Source organism: Phoenix dactylifera, unplaced genomic scaffold (assembly GCF_009389715.1).
Source record: "Phoenix dactylifera cultivar Barhee BC4 unplaced genomic scaffold, palm_55x_up_171113_PBpolish2nd_filt_p 000571F, whole genome shotgun sequence".
Classification (NCBI taxonomy): domain Eukaryota; kingdom Viridiplantae; phylum Streptophyta; class Magnoliopsida; order Arecales; family Arecaceae; genus Phoenix; species Phoenix dactylifera.
The window spans coordinates 111,002-131,841 of NW_024067974.1; the positions used below are offsets into that span (position 1 = coordinate 111,002).

Here is a 20,840-nt window from a genome sequence, read left to right on the forward strand (position 1 = left end):
ACATTTTTCCTCATACAAGAATAATTATCTAATCAGGACCAAAACCTATTTAATCATAGCCTTAGCTTGATTACAACTCCATCAGGTTACTAAACCGGGGTCAACACAATCTCCTCCTTATATATTTTCATGAAAGATTACAACCAGGAGAGAGCAAGTTCAGAGTCTGTTTTGAGAAAGAATTATTTACCTCTTACCATATTTTAAATTTATTTCAATGTTTATTCAATTTCATGGTAAAGTATGTATTTATCAGTTTAAGAACATTGATAAGTGCTATGAAAATAACTAAATTATAAATTATTCAGCACTTATCACACCCCCAAACCTATGTTTTGCTAGTCTTCGAGCAAAATAAAACTAGAAAAGAAGAATTCTAACTCACTTTCGCAGGCATCGCGGTTACATTTACCATATGTAACAAGGCTTTGAACCCCTAGGTTATCCTAGTGGACGAGTTATAGTCTCGTGAGGGTTTTCAGTGAAGATACCTACAAACTTCAGTAAATCATTTATTATTATTATTATTATTTCTGTTTTCTTTTTTCTTTTTAGATCGATTGATCTATGAAGTGAAATCAAATTCCAAATGCATACTAGTAAAGAATTTCAAAAACTCTTTTTTTTATTATTATTAAAATCTAATTTAAGATAGGCATAAAGTGATAAGATTTCAAAACACACACGGTTTTATTTACTAAGTCAGCCAATCTAGTTAGTATGCAATCTAAGTTAAAGTCATTAGTTTCCGTTTAGGGAGTTGTAAGACTATTTATACTGAGTGCTCGGTGAAATCTGGACCGTACACAAAGCTAAGGGTTCGGATTCTCCAAAATATTGTATAATACTAGTAGTTTTCCAAGGATTGTCGAAATGGATCTGCTCTCTGATTCAAAATCATCTTATCTGCAGGATTTCGAGAGTTGTGGATGTTTACTTTAGTACCTCACGGGCTTTATCTGTAATATTCTAGGTTGTACTCGAATTTTTCACAACGATGGCTTTCACACTATTGTCTTTTTCAAGGTTAATACATTTTTTTTCTATTTTTTTTCATAAAAGATATATAAATTGTGCACTTTTACTCTTGTGGGTGATTTCTCCGTGTAACGAGCAGTTAGTCGACAACTCTCACACCAGTTGGGCATAAGGTGTCGGGCATCAAGACTCCCCTACGGACTTATGCTCGGAGTCCTCATCACAAGCCCACTTGACCTTTGACAATAGGTAGCCCTTTTTGATGTTCCTGACTAAATCCATTTTTATTGATGAAATCCTTTTTTGATTTTTTTTTTTGGATTAGATAAGTAAGATTCATCAGGATCCAAGGTTGTTACTATATTATCAACATAATGTCGAGCCTATACCTTGGAAGGGTCGGCTAGTGTGTAGTGAAATTCCAAAGTATAAATTAGCTTACAACTCCCTAAGAGAAACTTAATAAAAAGAACTTAAATTTGTATTACTTCCGACTAGTCATTGGGCTTTTTAGATTTTATATACCTTGCGTGTTTATCATTCTTACATTAATGTATAGAAATTAGGTTTTAAAAGCTTTTTTTTATTTGAAAATCAAGATGAAGACTTCCAAACCTAAACCTGACATTGTGAAGTGAGAACGAATGCAAGAGATGCAAACAAAACAAAAAATGCTTTAAAAATACTTAAAAATATCCCCAAATCTAAATCTAACATTGTCCTCAATGTTAAAGAAATCTAAGAGAATCGGATTGTCTCCCAACAAGCGCTAAGTTTATTGTCTTCAGCCAGACACAGTGCATCCTTAATTATTTTGATAAACAGAATTCGTCAAATTAAGGAATTCGATCAATTGCCCGTCGGCAACACAGTCCACATAAGGTTTTAACCTTTGGCTATTGACTTTTAAAACATGTCCACCATTGAGGTGTGGATATCTACTGCACCATAAAGAGAAACCTTTTTTCACTACGAATGGTCCATCCCACCTAGAGCGAAGTTTACCCGGGAAGAGTCGCAACTTAGAATTGAATAGCCAAACCTTTGACCAGGTTCGAAGGACTTACGGTTAATATTTTATCATGAAAAGCCTTAGTTCTTGCTTTATAAATTTTAGCATTTCATAGCCTCATTACGCAATTCTTCAAGTTCACTTAGTTGGAGTTTTCGGTTAGGACCAGCTACTGCCATGTCTAAGTTAAACTTTTTGATAGCCCAGAAAGCTCTATGTTCAAGTTCTACTGGTAAGTGACAAGCTTTTCCAAAATTAATCGGTAGGAGACATGCCAATAGGAGTTTTGTAGGCAGTACAGTAGACCCAAAGTGCATCATTTATCCTTTGAGACCAATCTTTCCTATCGGGACGTACCGTTTTCTCTAAGATGTGTTTTAACTTCCTATTGGACACCTCGACTTGTCCACTTGTTTGAGGATGGTATGGGGGTAGCAACTTTGTGGGTGATGTTATATTTGGAAAGCCAAAGCCTCGAAAGACTGGTTGCAAAAATGAGATCCCCCATCACTGATGATGGCTCGAGGTGTGCCAAAACGACAAAAGATGTTTTCATGCAAAAATTTAATCACAATCTTGTGGTCATTAGTTTTAGTGGCGACAACTTCTACCCCATTTTGAAACATAATCAACCCCCTACCAGAATGTATTCGAAACCAAAAGATGGTGGGAAAGGGCCCATAAAGTCAATACCCCAGACATCAAAGATTTCTACAATTAAAATAGGATTGAGAGGCATCATATCTCTACAGGAGATGGTACCCATCCGTTGGCCACCGTTCACAAGTTTGGCAAAAGTTATGGGCATCTTTGAAAAGTGTGGGCCAATAAAATCCACTCTGTAAAACTTTTGCTGCAGTTTTTCTACCCCAAAATGTCCCCCACAAGCTTGTGAATGGCAGAATGAAAGAATACTTTGAAATTCGCATTCGGGGATACATCGACGGATTACTTGATCGGGACAATACTTGAATAAATCGGGATCATCCCAATAATAGAACTTTACTTGTGAAAAGAATCGGTTCTTGTCTTGAGTTGACCAATCATCAAGAATTCATCCTATGGCAAGGTAATTCACTATGTTTGCAAACCATGGTGTTTTTATTCCTTGTACCTCAAATAATTGTTCATCCGGAAACGAATCGTGTAAGGGTGAGGTATTTTGAGAGGTTCAAGAAGAATCCTAGATAAGTGGTCTGCTTACGACATTTGCAGTACCTTTTCTTGTCACGAATTTCTAGATCAAATTCTTGTAGTAAAAGAATCCATCGAATCAAACGGGGTTTGGTGTCTTTCTTTGCAAGAAGGTGTCGAAGGGCAGCATGATCAGTGGATACGGTAACCTTGGATCCTAAAGGTAAAGATCGAAACTTGTCTAGCGCGAATACTATAGCTAGTAACTCTTTCTCAGTGGTGGTGTAGTTCAATTGTGCATCTGAGAGTGCTTTACTAGCGTAGTAGATGACATGAGGTACCTTTTCTAGCCGTTGCCCTAAAACTATCCCAATGGCATAGTCAGATGCGTCACACATCAGTTCAAATGAAAGAGTCTAATTAGGAGGCCGTATGATGGGTGCAGTGGTCAATTTCGAGCGGAAAGATTTTTCAAATGCTTCCTCGCATGCTTCATTAAAGACAAAGGGAGTGTCCTTGGCAAGAAGATTGCACAAGGGTTTGGAAAATCTTACTGAAATTCTGAATGAATCGACGGTAGAAACCAGCATGGCCAAGGAATGAACGGATTTGTTTCACAGTTTTGGATGGAGGGAGATTGGAAATAAGATTGACTTTGGCTTTATTTACTTCAATGCCCCTCTTAGACACGACGTGTCCCAAGACTATGCCTTCTTGAACCATGAAATGGCTCTTTTCCCAACTTAACACTAGGTTGGTCTCCTTACATCTTTTTCAAAACTAAGGTTAAATTTTCCAGACAATCGTTAAAAGATAGGCCAAAACTGAGAAATCATCAATAAAACACTTCTAGAAAGTTTTGCCACCATATCTGAAAAAATGGCCATCATACATCGTTGAAAAAGTTGCGGGTGCATTGCATAGTCCAAAAGGCATCCTCCTATATGCAAATGTCCCAAATGGACAGGTAAAGGTGGTTTTCTCTTGATCGTCCGGGTAAACAGGTACTTGATTATATCTAGAAGAACCATCTAGGAAACAGTAGAAACCTTGAGCAGCCAACCGTTCCAAAATTTGATCGATGAAAGGTAGAGGAAAATGGTCCTTCCTAGTCATTGAGTTGAGTTTTCTGTAGTCAATGCACACGCGTCAACCCGTAGTTGTGCGAGTTTGTATCAATTCTCCTTCCATATTTTCAACCACAGTGATACCTAATTTTTTCGGCACCACTTGTGTCGACTTACCACTTACTATCAAAAATTGGATAAATGATTCCGGCATCTAATAACTTCACCACTTCTTTCTTGACTACCTCCTTCATGTTAGGATTGAGTCTTCTCTGCATTTCTCGGGTGGCTTTGCATCATCTTCGAGGTGATTCGATGCATGCAAACGGAGGGGTCAACCCCTTTCAAATCGGCTACAGACCATCCTATGGCATGTTTATTCTCTTCTAGCATCCTTAAAAGTTTAACTTCCTGTTCCGTAGATAAGTTGGTCGCGATGATTACAAAGAGAGTATCTTCTGGTCCTAGAAAAGCATACTTAAGAGTTGTCGGAAGTGGCTTCAACTCAAGTTTAGGTGGAGAATCAATGGAAGGACAAACTGGTGTGCTAGCAATGGGGGGAAGAGGTTCAGGTCGGATCTTCTAAGAAAAGGAACTCATGGGAGATTGGTTGTCGAGTAAGATGTTGACTTCTTCTACGGCCTTGTCTATATCAAAGTTGTCAATGTCAAAATGGGTCAAGCATGCCTCAAGGGGGTCATCCGCTAAGATATAGGGAAGGGCTTCCACTACAAGATCATCCATTTCATCAATTCAGGCAACACTCATCTTCCCTCACATGTTGGTCAGCGGCATGAAACACATTCAACTTAATTTTCATGTTTCCAAATGATATATCCATTGCCCCAGTTCTACAGTTGATACATGCATTGGCTGTCGCTAAAAAGGGACGACCAAGAATCACAGAGACTTGTTTTTTTTATGTTGGGCACATGTTCCATATCAAGGACGATAAAATCTACTGAAAAATAGAATTTGTCTACCTTGACAAGTACATCTTCAATCATCCCCCGTGGCATCTTCACGGATCGATCAGCCAATTGTAAAGATACTGAGGTGGGTTTTAATTCACCTAACCCAAATCCTTCATAGACTGAATAGGGTAGAAGATTCACACTTGCCCCTAGATCTAAAAGTGCTCGATCAATGGAGTTATCTCCTATGACACAGAAAATAGTGGGAGCACCAGGATCTTTGAATTTTGGAGGGATGTTGTGTTGGAGAATGGAACTTACCTACTCAGTAAGTAGGACCTTTTTAGGCACATGTGTCCTACATTTCGCTTTTGGGTGCAAAGATCTTTGAGAAATTTTGCATAGGAGGAAACTTGTTTGATGGCATCAAGGAGCGGAAAGTTGATTTTAACTTGTTTGAAAACCTCCATCATCTCGTCTAGTGAAGTTTCCTTCTTGCCAAAGGGAGTGGGTGCATTAAGTGCTTCAGGGAATGGGGCCTTTGGAGTGTGGGTTGTGGCCGATGGTGGAACTAGCTGAAGAAGGTTTTGGGTTTTCATGTGATACATTCCTCTCCTCTTCTTACCTTCTTTATTGTGACCCTCCCCAATCTTATTATCTATTATACGTCCCACTCCTAAGGGTAGTCAAAGCATTGGCTTGCTCATGATTTAATCGAGTTTCTTGAGCCACGTATTGTCTCCTTGGATTACTTATTGGTTGACTTGAAAGCTTGCCTTCCTCTCGCTTGTTTAATGCATTAGCTAGTTGACCCATTTGGGATTCTAGCTTAGCAATTGATTTCGTGTGGGAGTGCAATAGTTGTGTGTTTGCCTCCAAACCTTGAAGGGCAGTCAACACTTTCTCCTCGAAGGCTGTATTTCTTTGGGTTGGAGGAGGAGGATGATGTTGAAATTGAGTTGAGGGACGGTAGAGATGAAAATTCTGAGTGTTTGAAAATTTTGGGAGTAGGGTTGAGCAGCATTCGAAGCTTGCTGCCTCCAAGAAAAATTTGGATGATTCCGCCATCCCAGATTATATGCATTGGAAAATGGATCATTATCCGGTCTGGACAGTGTTTGGGCAGCATTGATGTGTTCCTGCATGAGTTCGGGGAATTGGGGTGCTGAGCGGCACTCATGAATAGGATGCAATGGGCTAGAACAGATAGCACACACTTGTGCTTGGGAAGAGCTAACAACATGTCTCCTATCATCAGTTGGTCAATCTTATGGACAATGCATCTAACTTGCTAGACAGGTCCATAGAATGACTTATTTCATAAATGGTCCCTTTTCTTTGAGAACTCGGGGGTGCTTGATGAGAACAAGAAGCATGGTGGAGGGAGTTTTCATTAAAATTTTCAAATAATTGCCATGCTTCATGCTCATTTTGAAGCATGAAAGTCCCCCCGCATGCAGCATCGATCATCTGACGGTTTCGTTCAGTCAATCTGTCATAGAAAACATTGCACTAGCTGCCATTTAGGTATTTGATGATGTGGGCATTTACGGATTAGGTCCCAAAATCTCTTCCAAGTTTCATGAAATTCTTCTTCCTCAGTTTGAGAGAAGCTTGTGATGGCACGTCTAAACTGGTTCGTTTCTTCCTATGGGAAAAGTATTTTTTAAGAAATTCTTGTTGCATTTAATCCCAGGAACGAATCGAATTGGCTTCTAAAGAATTCAACCATTGCTTGGCTCTATCTTTAAGGGAGAAAGGAAATAATCTAAGTTTCAGAGCATCATCAGTGAAGTTCTGAATCTTGACAGTGGTGCAAATCTCAAGAAATTCATCTAAGAGTTTATATGGATCTTCGTTGGTGAGCCCATAAAAAGATGGGAGCATTTGGATCACACTAGATTTTATTTCATATTGTACAGCTGCTACTCAGGTAATCGAATGCAAGATGGGGAAGTATAAATGGTGGGAGTAAAGTACTCCCTCAGGAGTTTGGGTTGTTCTTCAGCCATCTCAGGAGGTGGGGATGATTCTAATGTTCTTATCTCAGCTCGAATATTCCTAAGGGTCTGTTCTATTTCAAGGGTCAAAAGGTAATAGGTCACGTACTCTAGAACGATTTCCTTGCATACACTAGTACTTGATCAGTCAAGCATGCAAATAAAAGAAAAAAAATACATCAATCCTTGTATTTGCCCTAAAATCACTAAACAGCTCCTAACTGGTTTGAAGAGGGCACCTAAGCCTCTAATCCGGTCTAATGAACTGAGTTGACCAGGTAAGCTTCCAGATAAGTGAAGGGGTCACGATGCGTTTGAAGGTTTTAGCATGTTATAATGTGCAGCGGAAGCTAGGAATTTTAAAAATTTCTTAATAAAGTTCCTTAACATTAAACCCTTATAAGCCTAGATCACCTTAATAGAAGCAATCAAATAATATAATAAATGCAGAAATAGAAGAATACCTCTAACGCTAATCCAATGTGCAGAATTTCCACTAGGTGCCCAAATGTTCACCCTCCAATGTTGATCCATACGAAAACTTAATTCAAGTCTTAAGCTCCAAAGACTTTGATCCTTAATGCAGAATTCTTCTAAAGAACTCTAATGGTTTGCTTTCCTTCCTTTCTATTTTTCTTTCACCTTCTAAAATCACTTCTAATCCTTTTGTCCTAAAGAAGACCACCTTGTCTTGGATTAGGACATCCTAGAAGCAATGCTAGAAAGAGACAAAGCCTTGTAGAAAGAGGGATAAGGGAGAGAGAATGCGGTGGAGTTAAATGATGAAAACCTATGGAGCGCTAGCCTATTTATAATAGGCGTAGGGATGCATCTCCAAGGATGCATCCCATCCACATATCCTTTCATGAAAGGGCATCATCTAAAGGGCCATATCAAATAAGAGAGGCACAGATCAAGTGAGGAGTGTATCAAATGATATGTCCTTTCATGTGGTGCCATATTTTGACCAAGTCAACATCACATGCCAATCACATGTCCATCATGCCTCACCCTCTTGATCTTTCTGATTGATATCCAAGGGCTAAGATCAAATAAATGGTTCATCCTTATCCATTTAATCTTCACGTATTCTCTCTCTTTCCTTCACCTATTTTTCATCTCCACGCTCCCAATGATATCCATCACGTCATCATGATCTCCATCATCCTATGATGAAAATCCAATGGCTCCAATTCATGGTGCCATCCATTTGATCCATCTCTTCATCCAAATGTTGATCCAACGGTCAAAATGAAGGATTTATCAAATCTAATCCAATTAGACTCAAACCAAGCCAATTAGGTGCCAACTCTTGGCTAACCATATTAGAATATGATCTAATCAAATTAGATCAATTAAGAATCAGATTCGAATCCAATTCGAATCAGATTCGAATCCAGTTCGAATCAGGAGCTAAGGTTTGCAACACCTGCTAGGATGTTTATCTTGCAAACATGATCTAATCCAATTAGACCCTTGATAAATTTTCTTGTGTGTGACCCATGGGTTCCATACTTAGCCAGCAATAGGTGTGAGTGCGAGTTGACCCAACTTGATTAGAACTCTTCTAATCGATTTAAGTCTAAACTGCGCGAACCCGAACTTAACAATTAGAATCCTTTCTAATTGGTGATCGAATTAAACTCTTTAATTCGATCAAACCTATAAGACAAGATTGACGTCTAGCAACGTGTCATGTCTACCCGGAAAAATATGGAATTTGGTAGAAATACCAAAAATACCCTTCAGTGGCAAGTTACCATGCAATTCAATCCTTTAATCAAACTGCATCCCGAATATGTATATGAGTATGAATATATGTCAAACTCAATTTCATATTCATATATTTCTCAATCTTTTAATGATAATTCAAATAATGAAACATTAGAAACTCTTTTTAATTTTCATTCTGCTTTGATCAAAGGCTTCCTGAATTATCATATGATTAGAATAAATAGGATGCTATCTTCTCTTACTAGAAGTGATTAATTCCTTGTTGACCTACTCATAATCCTTCGTACACAATCCACCATATCCAGAAGACCTCGTACATAACTTATTGTCATGAATGAGTGTAAACCAAAACATAGGTTCATGTGCACAAGATACCATGGTGATCTCAGGTCAAAGGATCAGTTGCACAACTCCCACTAAGAGAATCATCTTTTGACATGTAAGTAAGACTTCATAAGATTTCTCTTTGTAGGTCAATTCAGTGAACTCATTCTTCTAATGAGCACCCACATCTTTGTATTAGTGTCTCCACACAAGTGATTGTGAGATCAATCATCCTCTGCATCGAGCATACATAAGACATGCCAGTCTTTCCGGTAATCATTGATCCCCGACTCAATGTACCAATGACTGGAAATATTTAAGATTAGGATTTTAGGATTTTAAGTCTCACTAGTATGATCTCATCATAGTCTTAAAACCATTGCCCTAATCTAAGAAGTTTATCATAAATATAATCAACAGCATATGATGAAACATAATGCCTTTATTCATATTTAAATGTCATGTACATGATTTGGAAAATCAAAAGAAAAACTCTTCGCAACACATATTGCGATTGGCTTGTAGGGCATCTACTCTTTCAATCTCCCACTTGCATTAAAGCCAATCGCTCTTATATTTTATCCCCATACAATCGAGGTGGCGATCGAACTGCTGTTGTGGTAGAGCTTTAGTGAACGGATCTGCTAGGTTGTTCTTGGTGTCTACTCGTTCAATGACTATGTCTTGTCTCTCGACAATCTCTCGAACAAGATGGAAGCGTCTTAGAATGTGCTTGGATTTGTGATGAGACCTTGGTTCCTTCGCTTGAGCAACAGCTCCAGTGTTATCACAATAAACTGGGACTGGTCCAGCAATCTCGGGAACTACTCCTAACTCAGAGATGAACTTCTTCATCCAGACAGCTTCCTTAGCGGCTTCACTTACAGCAATGTATTCTGCCTCAGTAGTTGAGTCAGCTACAGTTTGCTGTTTGGAACTCTTCCAGCTCACTGCACCACCATTTAGGGTAAAGATATACCCTGAAGTGGACTTGCTATCATCTGGGATCTGATTGAAAACTAGAATCAGAAAATCCTTCTAGTTTCAACTCAGATCCTCCATAAACTAGAAAAATATCTTTAGTCCTTCTCAAGTACTTAAGAATATTTTTCACAACTATCCAATGATCCTCTCCTGGATCAGCCTGAAATCTACTTGTTATGCCTAAGGCATAAGCAACATCAGGCCTAGTACATAGCATAGCATACATAATCGATCCTACTGTCGAAGCATAGGGAATAGAATTCATTCTATTCCTCTCTTCAGATGTCTTAGGAGACATCTTCTTAGAGAGACGTATGCCATGACTCATAGGCAAATAACCTCTTTTACTTTCTTCCATGCTGAATCTTTTCAGCACATTATCTATGTACCTAGACTGGGACAAGCCTAGCATCCTTTTAGATCTATCCCTATAGATTTTTATACCAAGTATATAGGATGCTTCTCCCAAGTCTTTCATGGAAAAGCTTTTTGACAGCCAAGTCTTGACCGATTGTAACATTGGAATATCATTTCCAATGATCAGTATGTCATCTACATACAATATTAAGAAGACAATGGCACTCCCACTAGTCTTCTTGTACACACATGGTTCATCCACATTTTTGATAAAACCAAACTCTTTGACTGTTGTATCAAAACGGATGTTCCAACTCCTCGATGCTTGCTTTAATCCATAAATGGATCTCTTAAGCTTGCATACTTGATTTGCTCTCTTACTTGAGACAAATCCTTCTGGCTGTGTCATGTAAACCTCTTCCTCAAGATAACCATTAAGGAAGGCGGTTTTGACATCCATCTGCCAGATTTCATAATCATAGTATGCAGCTATTGAAGCAAAATCCGAATAGATTTGAGCATAGCTACTGGCGAAAAAGTTTCATCATAGTCAATTCCTTGCTTTTGCCTGAAACCTTTTGCCACCAATCTAGCCTTGTAGGTTTCTACTTGGCCATCTGCTCCAATCTTTTTCTTATAGACCCATTTGCAACCTATAGGGTTTACACCCTCTGGTGCATCAACCAAAGTCCATACTTGGTTGGTATACATAGAATCTATTTCGGATTTCATGGCTTCTAGCCATTTGTCAGAGTCATTACTCTTGACAGCTTCCGAATAGGTCAGAGGATCATTATTTCTAACAATGTGGGCTTCATCATTTTCAATGATGAACCCATACCTCTCAGGTGCTCTTCGCACTCTATCTGACCTTCAGAGAGGAGATGTGTGTTGTGGTTGTACCTCATCAATGGGTACATCTGGTTGAAGAATTTCTTGTGTTTCTATTTGTAGGTTTTGAACTTCTTCAAGTTCAATTTTTCTATCCTTGCCCTTTTCTAAGATAAACTCTTTTTCTAAGAAAATGGCATGCTACCTACAAAAACTTTTTGTTCGATAGGATGATAGAAGATGTATCCTATACTATCTTTAGGATAACCTACAAAAATACATTTATCTGATCTAGCACTTAGCTTGTATCCAAAATTTCTTTTGACATAAGCTTGACAACCCCATATCTTAAGAAACTTAAGATTAGGCTTCTTTCCTCTCCATATCTCATATGGAGTGCTAGGTACAGACTTAGAAGGTACCCTGTTTAATATTAGTGCAACGGTCTCTAGGGCAAAACCCCAGAAGGAAATAGGAAGATCAGTAAAGCACATCATGGACCTTACCATATCTAATAGAGTACGATTCCTCCGTTCAGCTACACCATTTAATTGTGGCATATACGAAGGTGTCCATTCAGAGAGAATGCCCTTTTCTTTAAGCTGATTTAAAAACTCACTAGAAAGGTATTCACCGCCTCGATCAGATCGAAGGATTTTAATACACTTTCCGATTTGTTTTTCAACCATACTTTGATACTCTTTAAATTTATCAAAAGCTTCGGATTTATGTTTCATAAGATACACATATCCGAACCTTGATAAATCATCAGTGAATGTGATGAAGTAAGAGTATCCACCTCTAGCTAGAGTTGTCATAGGACCACATACATCTGTGTGTACAAGTCCTAATAACTCACTTGCCCTTTCTCCATGTCCAGTGAATGGAGACTTAGTCATTTTACCCATAAGACAAGATTCACAAGTTCCTAATGATTCATAATCATAAGGATCAAAGAACTCTTCTTTGTATAACTTGTTGATTCTTGATTCACTTATGTGACCAAGTCGGCAATGCCAAAGAAGGGTGTTATTCACTTCCTCTCTCTTTCTTTTATTGCTTTTATTAATATGAAAGACATTGTCATTAAGTAATAAAACAAGAAGACCATTTTTCATAATGCCATTGCAAAGATGCTTATTAGAAAATAAATAGAGCAACCATTGCCCTTTCCATTAATTTCAAATCCTTTCTTTAACAACAAAGGAATGAAAATTACATTTCTAATAATTTTGGGCATATAATAACAATCTTCTAATTGTAGGAGCTCTCCCGAAGGTAACTCTAAGTTGTAGGTTCCAACAGCTTCAGCCTGGATGGACTCTCCTCCAGCGCCATACAGCTCGAAGTCACATTTCTTCAAAATTTTAATTTTCTGTAGTCCATGCAAAGATTTGCAAATGTGAAAACCACAGCCGGTATCCAATACCCATGAATTTGAATTTGAAGAACTTAATGACAAGTTGGCATGTAACATAAACATACCTTTTGATGCAACTCTTGCATCGGTCTTCATACTTGCAAGAAAACTCTTGCAATTCCTTTTCCAGTGGCCAGCTTTGCTGCAATGAAAACAGGTACTTGATCCGGAGTTTTTCTTTCCTTTTTTCTTTTTGATGCTACTCTTGGGGTTCAATCGTTTCTTAGAACCCTTATTTCCCGATTTCCTTTTAGAAGTGCCATCTATAAGGAGGAGTGGACCTTTATCCTTCTTAATATGGCCTTCAGCTGTTTTGAGCATATTTAACAGCTCGGGCAGGGAGGTGTTCAGCTTGTTCATGTGAAAGTTCACAACGAACTGAGAGAATGAATCAGGCAGTGATTGCAGGATCAAATCCTGACTGAGCTCACTATCCATAGCAAAACCTAATTGACTTAATCTAGTGATTAAGTCTATAACCATAAGAACATGGTTTTGCACTGGAGTTCCTTCATTCATTTTAGCACGGAACAACTGCTTAGATATCTCATACCTAGCAGTCCTGCTTTGTTCTCCATACAACTCTTTTAAATTGAGAAGTATGGATTGAGTGTCCATGCCTTCATGTTGCCTCTGTAATTCATTGCTCATAGAGGCAAGTATGATACATTTGACAGTCAAACTGTCATTTTTCAACATCTTATGTGTGGCAACCTCCTCTTCTGTAGCATCATCCCCTAGATCTCCAAGATCAGGGGTTTCAAGTATATAGAAAATTTTCTTCTGAGTGAGTACTATCTTTAAATTCCTCAACCAGTCCACATAGTTTGGTCCGGTCAACTTGTTGGCATCTAAGATGCCTCTTAGTGAAAGTGAAGCCATTTAATAATTCTACATATGCAAGAACATAACTAATATAAGCAGACCAATCATGATGACATGTTTGCAACTAGATAAGGACTTTAATCTAATTTGTCTCCTACTATTTTTATCGAATATCATAGCCCTCTTCTATGATAAACGTGAAAATATAATTTTTCTTAGTAGGGTTGAGATCCTAATTCATCATAAAAAGCCTTGTGTTTACACAACAAACTCTTATGAGTTCAAAGGTAGGAAACTCTTTCCAATTGCATCTCATGCAATTCTCAACTTTATCTTGTCCTCTTAAAATACTTATTGCCTTGTGTTAGCACAACAAACAATAATATTTTAGTTAAGTCAAACCCTTCATTTTCATATAGTCATATTCGAATAATATTGCCCTTGTGGTTACACAACAAGGCAATATATTAAAATATGCCATAAGCATCTTAATGCACCAAGACAGTATAACATCAGTCCCCATTGCAAGTTTTGTGTTAGCACAACAAACTAGCATGGATCTTGACATAATAATATCGAGGCATGAAGGAAGGCTATCAATAGTGTTATATCAACATTAAGCTTATCCATAATAGACAATCAAACAATTGGCCAGGTAAGCAGGTGGGAGGCTCCCCTTACTCAAAGAGTAAGGTCCTAATTAAGTAACCACCTTTAGTGCTTTCCTTAGACACCAATTAGATTAATTATTCTAGAATGGGTTAGCTCAAAGTTTTTCAACACTATGACTTAATATAATTTTTATTGAGGGCTTACTAGTCTCTAGCACATTCTTTAATTGTAACATATATTTAACATATCTAAAATAAGCTATCATGCATCATAGCTATCTCATAGCATGTATAAATCATAAGCAACTAATTAACATGCTTCAACATATTTTCATATGGAAAATATCATATCATGACATTTTATTACATATCATATCATATATGAATCATATATTTCAGCATTTCATTAAGCATATGACATTACTATCTCATAGTAAATTAATAATCATACATCATGCATTATTATTTGATTGAACCAATTAAGGATGGCTCTGATACCACTGTAGGGTTCTAGCATGTCATAATGGGCAGCGGAAGCTAGGGATTTTAAAAATTTTCTTAATAAAGTCCCTATGCATGAAACCCTTTTAAGCCTAGATCACCTTAATGATTACAATCAAATAATATAAAATAAATGCAGAATTAGTAGAATACCTCAAATGCTAATCCAAAGTGTACAATCTCCACGAGGCGTCCAAGTGTCCGCCCTCCAATGGTGATCCACACGAAAACTTGATCAAGACTTTAGCTCCAAAGACTTTTGATCCTTAATGCAGAATTCTTCTAAAGAACTCTAATGGCTTGCTTTCCTTCCTTTCTATTTTTCTTTAGCCTTCTAAAATCACTTCTAATCCTTTTGTCCTAAGGAAAACCACCTTGTCTTGGCTTAGGACACACTAGAAGCAATGTTAGAAAGAAAGAAACTAATGTAAGAAAGAAGGGATATGAGAGAGAGAGTTGGATTGATTTCCGATGATTAGAAAACACCGGGAGCATTCCTATTTATAGATGGCGTGGGGATGCATCACCAAAGGATGCATCCCATCCACACATCCTTCAGATGGGGCGTGATAAGAGGAGAGAAGGCGCCACAAAAATAGGGAGAGGCGTATCAAAAGTGGTTAGGATAAGATCAAGCGCTTATGATGTGGCGCTTGATTCCCTAAGCACCTCTTCATGAAAATGCGCCGTACTCTTCCCTTTCTTCACTTCTTCTCACGCAAGAAAAATAGGAACCAACCTTATCCATTCATCAAGGGTTGATGATGATCCAAAGGCCACGAAAGAAGGCGCCATATATCCCTTAGGCGTGATGAAGAGAGAAGAGAGAGAATGGATAAGATCAAATAAATGGTTCATCCTTATCCATTTAATCTTCACGTATTCTCTCTCTTTCCTTCACCTATTTTTCATCTCCACGCCTCCCAATGATATCCATCACGTCATCATGATCTCCCATCATCCTATGATGAAAATCCAATGGCTCCAATTCATGGTGCCATCCATTTGATCCATCTCTTCATCCAAATGTTGATCCAACGGTCAAAAATGAATGATTTATCAAATCTAATCCAATTAGACTCAAACCAAGCCAATTAGGTGCCAACTCTTGGCTAACCCATATTAGAATATGATCTAATCAAATTAGATCAATTAAGAATCAGATTCGAATCCAATTCGAATCAGATTCGAATTCAGTTCGAATCAGGAGCTAAGGTTTGCAACACCTGCTAGGATGTTTATCTTGCAAACATGATCTAATCCAATTAGACCCTTGATAAATTTTCTTGTGTGTGACCCATTGGGTTCCATACTTAGCCAGCAATAGGTGTGAGTGCGAGTTGACCCAACTTGATTAGAACTCTTCTAATCGATTTAAGTCTAAACTGCGCGAACCCGAACTTAACAATTAGAATCCTTTCTAATTGGTGATCGAATTAAACTCTTTAATTCGATCAAACCTATAAGACAAGATTGACGTCTAGCAACGTGTCATGTCTATCCGGAAAATATGGAATTTGGTAGAAATACCAAAAATACCCTTCAGTGGCAAGTTACCATGCAATTTAATTCTTTAATCAAACTGCATCCTAAATATGTATATGAGTATGAATATATGTCAAACTCAATTTCATATTCATATTTTTCTCAATCTTTTAATGATAATTCAAATAATGAAACATTAGAAACTCTTTCTAATTTTCATTCTGCTTTGATCAAAGGCTTCCTGAATTATCATATGATTAGAATAAATAGGATGCTATCTTCTCTTACTAGAAGTGATTAATTCCTTGTTGACCTACTCATAATCTTCGTACACAATCCACCATATCCAGAAGACCTCGTACATAACTTATTGTCATGAATGAGTGTAAACCAAAACATAGGTTCATGTGCACAAGATACCATGGTGATCTCAGGTCAAAGGATCAGTTGCACAACTCCCACTAAGAGAATCATCTTTTGACATGTAAGTAAGATTTCATAAGATTTCTCTTTGTAGGTCAATTCAGTGAACTCATTCTTCTAATGAGCACCCATATCTTTGTATTAGTGTCTCCACACAAATAATTGTGAGATCAATCATCCTCTGCATCGAGCATACATAAGACATGCCAGTTTTTCTAGTAATCATTGATCCCCGACTCAATGTACCAATGACTGGAAATATTTTAGATTAGGATTTTAGGATTTTAAGTCTCACTAGTATGATCTCATCATAGTCTTAAAACCATTGCCCTAATCTAAGGAGTTTATCATAAATATAATCAACAGCATATGATAAAACATAATGCCTTTATTCATATTTAAATGTCATGTACATGATTTGGACAAATCAAAAGAAAAACCCTTCGCAATACATATTGCGATTGGCTTGTAGGGCATCTACTCTTTCATAATGAACCGAGTTGACCAGGTAAGCTCCCAGGTAAGTGGAGGGGTCACGATGCGTTTGCAAAGGTTCCACTTAAAACCCACTTGCCTCGAACAGATGAACTGTCTCTCTTATAGGGACAAAGCTTGCCTAAACATCAACTAAGCCACAGAGCAAAATTGGTGCAACTTTCGGTGATCTTCGTCCTATTGAGCTCGAATGTCCCTAGGAGCCAACGTCTAATTGATTTTAATTAAAGTGACACTATGTGAGATTGAGTTCACCTAAGTTAGGCAAGAATCCGGTGATGAAATCCGGCTCTTATCTTGTTGGGATGATTGCCCTTACTATGTGCGGATTAATTTGTGTATGTGCATAAAGCATGCATTCACACTTTTGCTGAAATTAAAATCAAACAATCACCACAAAATTTCAAGCTAATAATTAATTTAAATAAAAAAGGTTTAGAGGTTATCAAAGGGAATTTTTCCAGCAATTTAAAATTTTTTAAGCAAACCTCTAAAGCATTCCTTTTCCAGCTATTCTTCTTTTGATCATCCTAGATTTTTCCTTCGATTCCTGATCAAATAAGACCAAAAGAAAAATTTAAAAAAAAATTAGTAGAAGAGAAAAAGGAGATAAGAAAAGTAACAATAATAGAAAATAATTTATACATATATATATATATATATATTTTGAAAATTTTTTTTAATTAATTAATTTTTTTTAATGATAGGAAAAATAACTATGCAAGCAATTCCCGGCAACGGCGCCAAAAATTGATCGGTTCTCAATTTCAAAAGTAAACCACGCAATAGCACGTATCCTGTAGGATAGTGATTACGGATGTCGGTCCACAGGGATTGGAGATAAGTTATTTTTTTTAAAAAATAAATCACGAAGAAGAATTTGCTAACTTGATTTAACTAAATTAATCTATGAGTATGAATTGAAATTTATCAAAGTAGATGGATCTAGGGCTTGGAATCCACCGCGTAGCATTGCATTAGGGACTGTGTTCTTAATTTTTATCTTTTGGTGAGGCATGCAAATTGGCTACAAGCCTTTTAAAATAAAAGTATAAAGAGTGTTAGGAAGATCCATCTTCGGTGTAGCATGAAGTGTCTACCTAAGTATGCTAATCTAGGATGCCGCACACTTCATCTTCCTAGGCATGGATCATCTTAGACTACTTTAGCAAACATGATTAGTAACTAGCATGCTCAAAGTTTAAATATCATAAAGAAATATTTCATTGAAAATAAGAATTTAAACAAGCTCCAAAATAATAAAAAAAATAAGAACTACAATGCCCTGATACATTGCTAGGGCTTCATTCAGCCCTAGACTAGACATTTAGCTGCGCATGGCTTCCGGACGACCTCCCATCTTCAAATGAAATTGATCACCTCCCATTATTCCCAAAATATCCAAAAACTATTCTCTTTCCCCCTCCTTTCTCTCTTTTTTTATTTCTTTTTCTCTTCTTCCCTCTTGGCTCTCTTCTTCTTTTCACCGAAACAGAGGGTCTCCCCTGTTTTTCTCCCCCAAGCTCTCCCCAAGCCGATGGCCACCCTCCTCCTTTTATAGCTGTCCGGAGTGCTCATTTGGGAAGGGAGAAGAGATCACGGATGGCTGATTCCGGGGCGTGATGCCGGAGAGCAGATCGCGGACGAAGACGGCGAGAAATGGGAGGCTGGGTTGTGGGCTGTAGATCCGTGGAGCGGCTGGGTCTCGGCGTGATCGTGGAGCGGCTGGGGCGCAATGCTGGGAGGAGCGGAAGAAGAAGGTGGCCGGATCCATGGCGTGATACGCTGGGAGAATGGCTGGATCTCGGATAACGACGTGGACGGCGCTAGAGACGGATGCCGACGGCTGGGATTGCGGATGAGTGGTCGCTGGCTGCACCGGCGGATGGCGGAATACCCGGGGATGAAGACGATGCCGTGAATCTCGGCTGCTGGGAGGGGCTGATCGGAGGATCGATGGGAGGACGCCGTGGACGGCCGTGATGCGCTGCGGGAGGAAGAAGATGCACAGTGAAATTTCGTAACACTGTTCATATGAACAGTGTTTTCACGGAACACTGTTCATATGAACAGTGTCATTTCGGAACACTGTTCATATGAACAGTGTTTTCAGTAATTTCGGGAAAAATTCTTTTCTTGCTCTATTTTAACGTGAAAATGGGCATATGTAGATTTAAAATAAAGGTCTCCCCTGTTTTGCTTAGTTTGGAAACGTGATGCGGAGATGGGAATTTTTGAACCGTTGGATTGCTTGGGGGAGCTACGGACAGTGGTCGCGGGAAAGTAATGGAATTGGTTGGAAATTGGCTTTGGATTTGAGGTGGGTCATGATCGTTGACTTGCTTAAACTTATTCTCGAGCCCAATGTTATTTAATTCTTGCTAAACTGCTTCAGACCGAACTCTACCAGATAAAATAAACAAGACTAAAAACAAGACCGTGACTTAATAAAAAAGAAGGGTTAATCAAACATTTTTCCTCATACAAGAATAATTATCTAATCAGGATCAAAACCTATTTAATCATAGCCTTAGCTTGATTACAACTCCATCAGGTTACTAAACCGGGTTAACACAATCTTCTCCTTATATGTTTTCATGAAAGATTACAACCAGGAGAGAGACAAGTTCAGAGTCTGTTTTGAGAAAAGAATTATTTACCTCTTACCATATTTTAAATTTATTTCAATATTTATTCAATTTCATGGTAAAGTATATATTTATCAGTTTAAGAACATTGATAAGTGCTATGAAAAGATAACTAAATTATAAATTATTCAGCACTTATCAGATCTAGTCCTCATCCTCCTAGTATAAGTGGCGAGGGGATGTCGAGCCTGATGGGAATGAGTCTAGCGTGGACCTCGCTGAGCTGGATGACTCTGTGCCGAAACCTCCGACTCAGCTGCTCGGGGCACAGATGGACCATGAGCCTCTCTCTCTCTCTGTAATGCTCCCACCTGCTCTCTGAGGTCTTTAATCTCAGCAGTCATAATGTCCATCCTGCTCGTCAATCCGTCAGAGAGAGTTCTCACCTGAGCTGACACAAGCTCAGTCATCCTACTCCAAAACTCCTCTGTGCACCCCGTGGGTACGGATGACGACGGGCCAGCCTCTGAAGGTGCCATAGGATGATCCTCAGGTACCTCAGCCTTAGGGATGGGATCTCCACCCTCTGGTGCATCACCTTCCGGTGCATGTATCCCTGCTCCTCCACGCACCCACTGCCCGTTCACCTTCTCATAACCCATGCAAACTAGGGACCATGCAGTGTAAGTGTCAGTGAATAATAGATGCCCGGAGATCTCTTCCTCCGCAGATATGTCATACAGTCGGAAAACTAGGGTGAGTATCATACCATAAGGCAGGAAAACTCTCGATTTGCATATAGCCTCTCTCATCTGCCTGATCATCATAGCTGGGAGGTTCAGGGGAATGCCTTGAATGACGTGCTCCATAATGACCAAATCTTGCTCAGATATGTGATCAAATCTTCCACTTTTCGGAAACAAAATTCGACCTATGAAGTTGTGCAACAAGCTCATCTCAACTGATAGAGAGCTAGCTATCACATTTTCGGAGTAGTCAAAATCATCTCTCTCAAGATCAACTGTAGAGCTCTCAACTTGCTTTTCGGTCTTTCTGGAGTTGCACCTTCATAGGGGAGATGAAGCAACTCACTCAAACTTTCTTCCGAGACCCTAACCCTTACTTTTCGGACTTCAGACACAAGCCCTCCCGGTCCA

General features: G+C 38.5%; 1 non-coding gene across 1 annotated transcript; it reads left to right on the forward strand.

Moving 5' to 3' along the window:
• The first annotated feature begins 6,634 nt into the window (after window positions 1-6,634).
• On the forward strand, window positions 6,635-6,740 carry LOC113461523. Its single transcript, XR_003383798.1, has one exon. It is a non-coding gene; the product is annotated as a small nucleolar RNA R71 (small nucleolar RNA).
• Window positions 6,741-20,840: the final 14,100 nt, after the last annotated feature.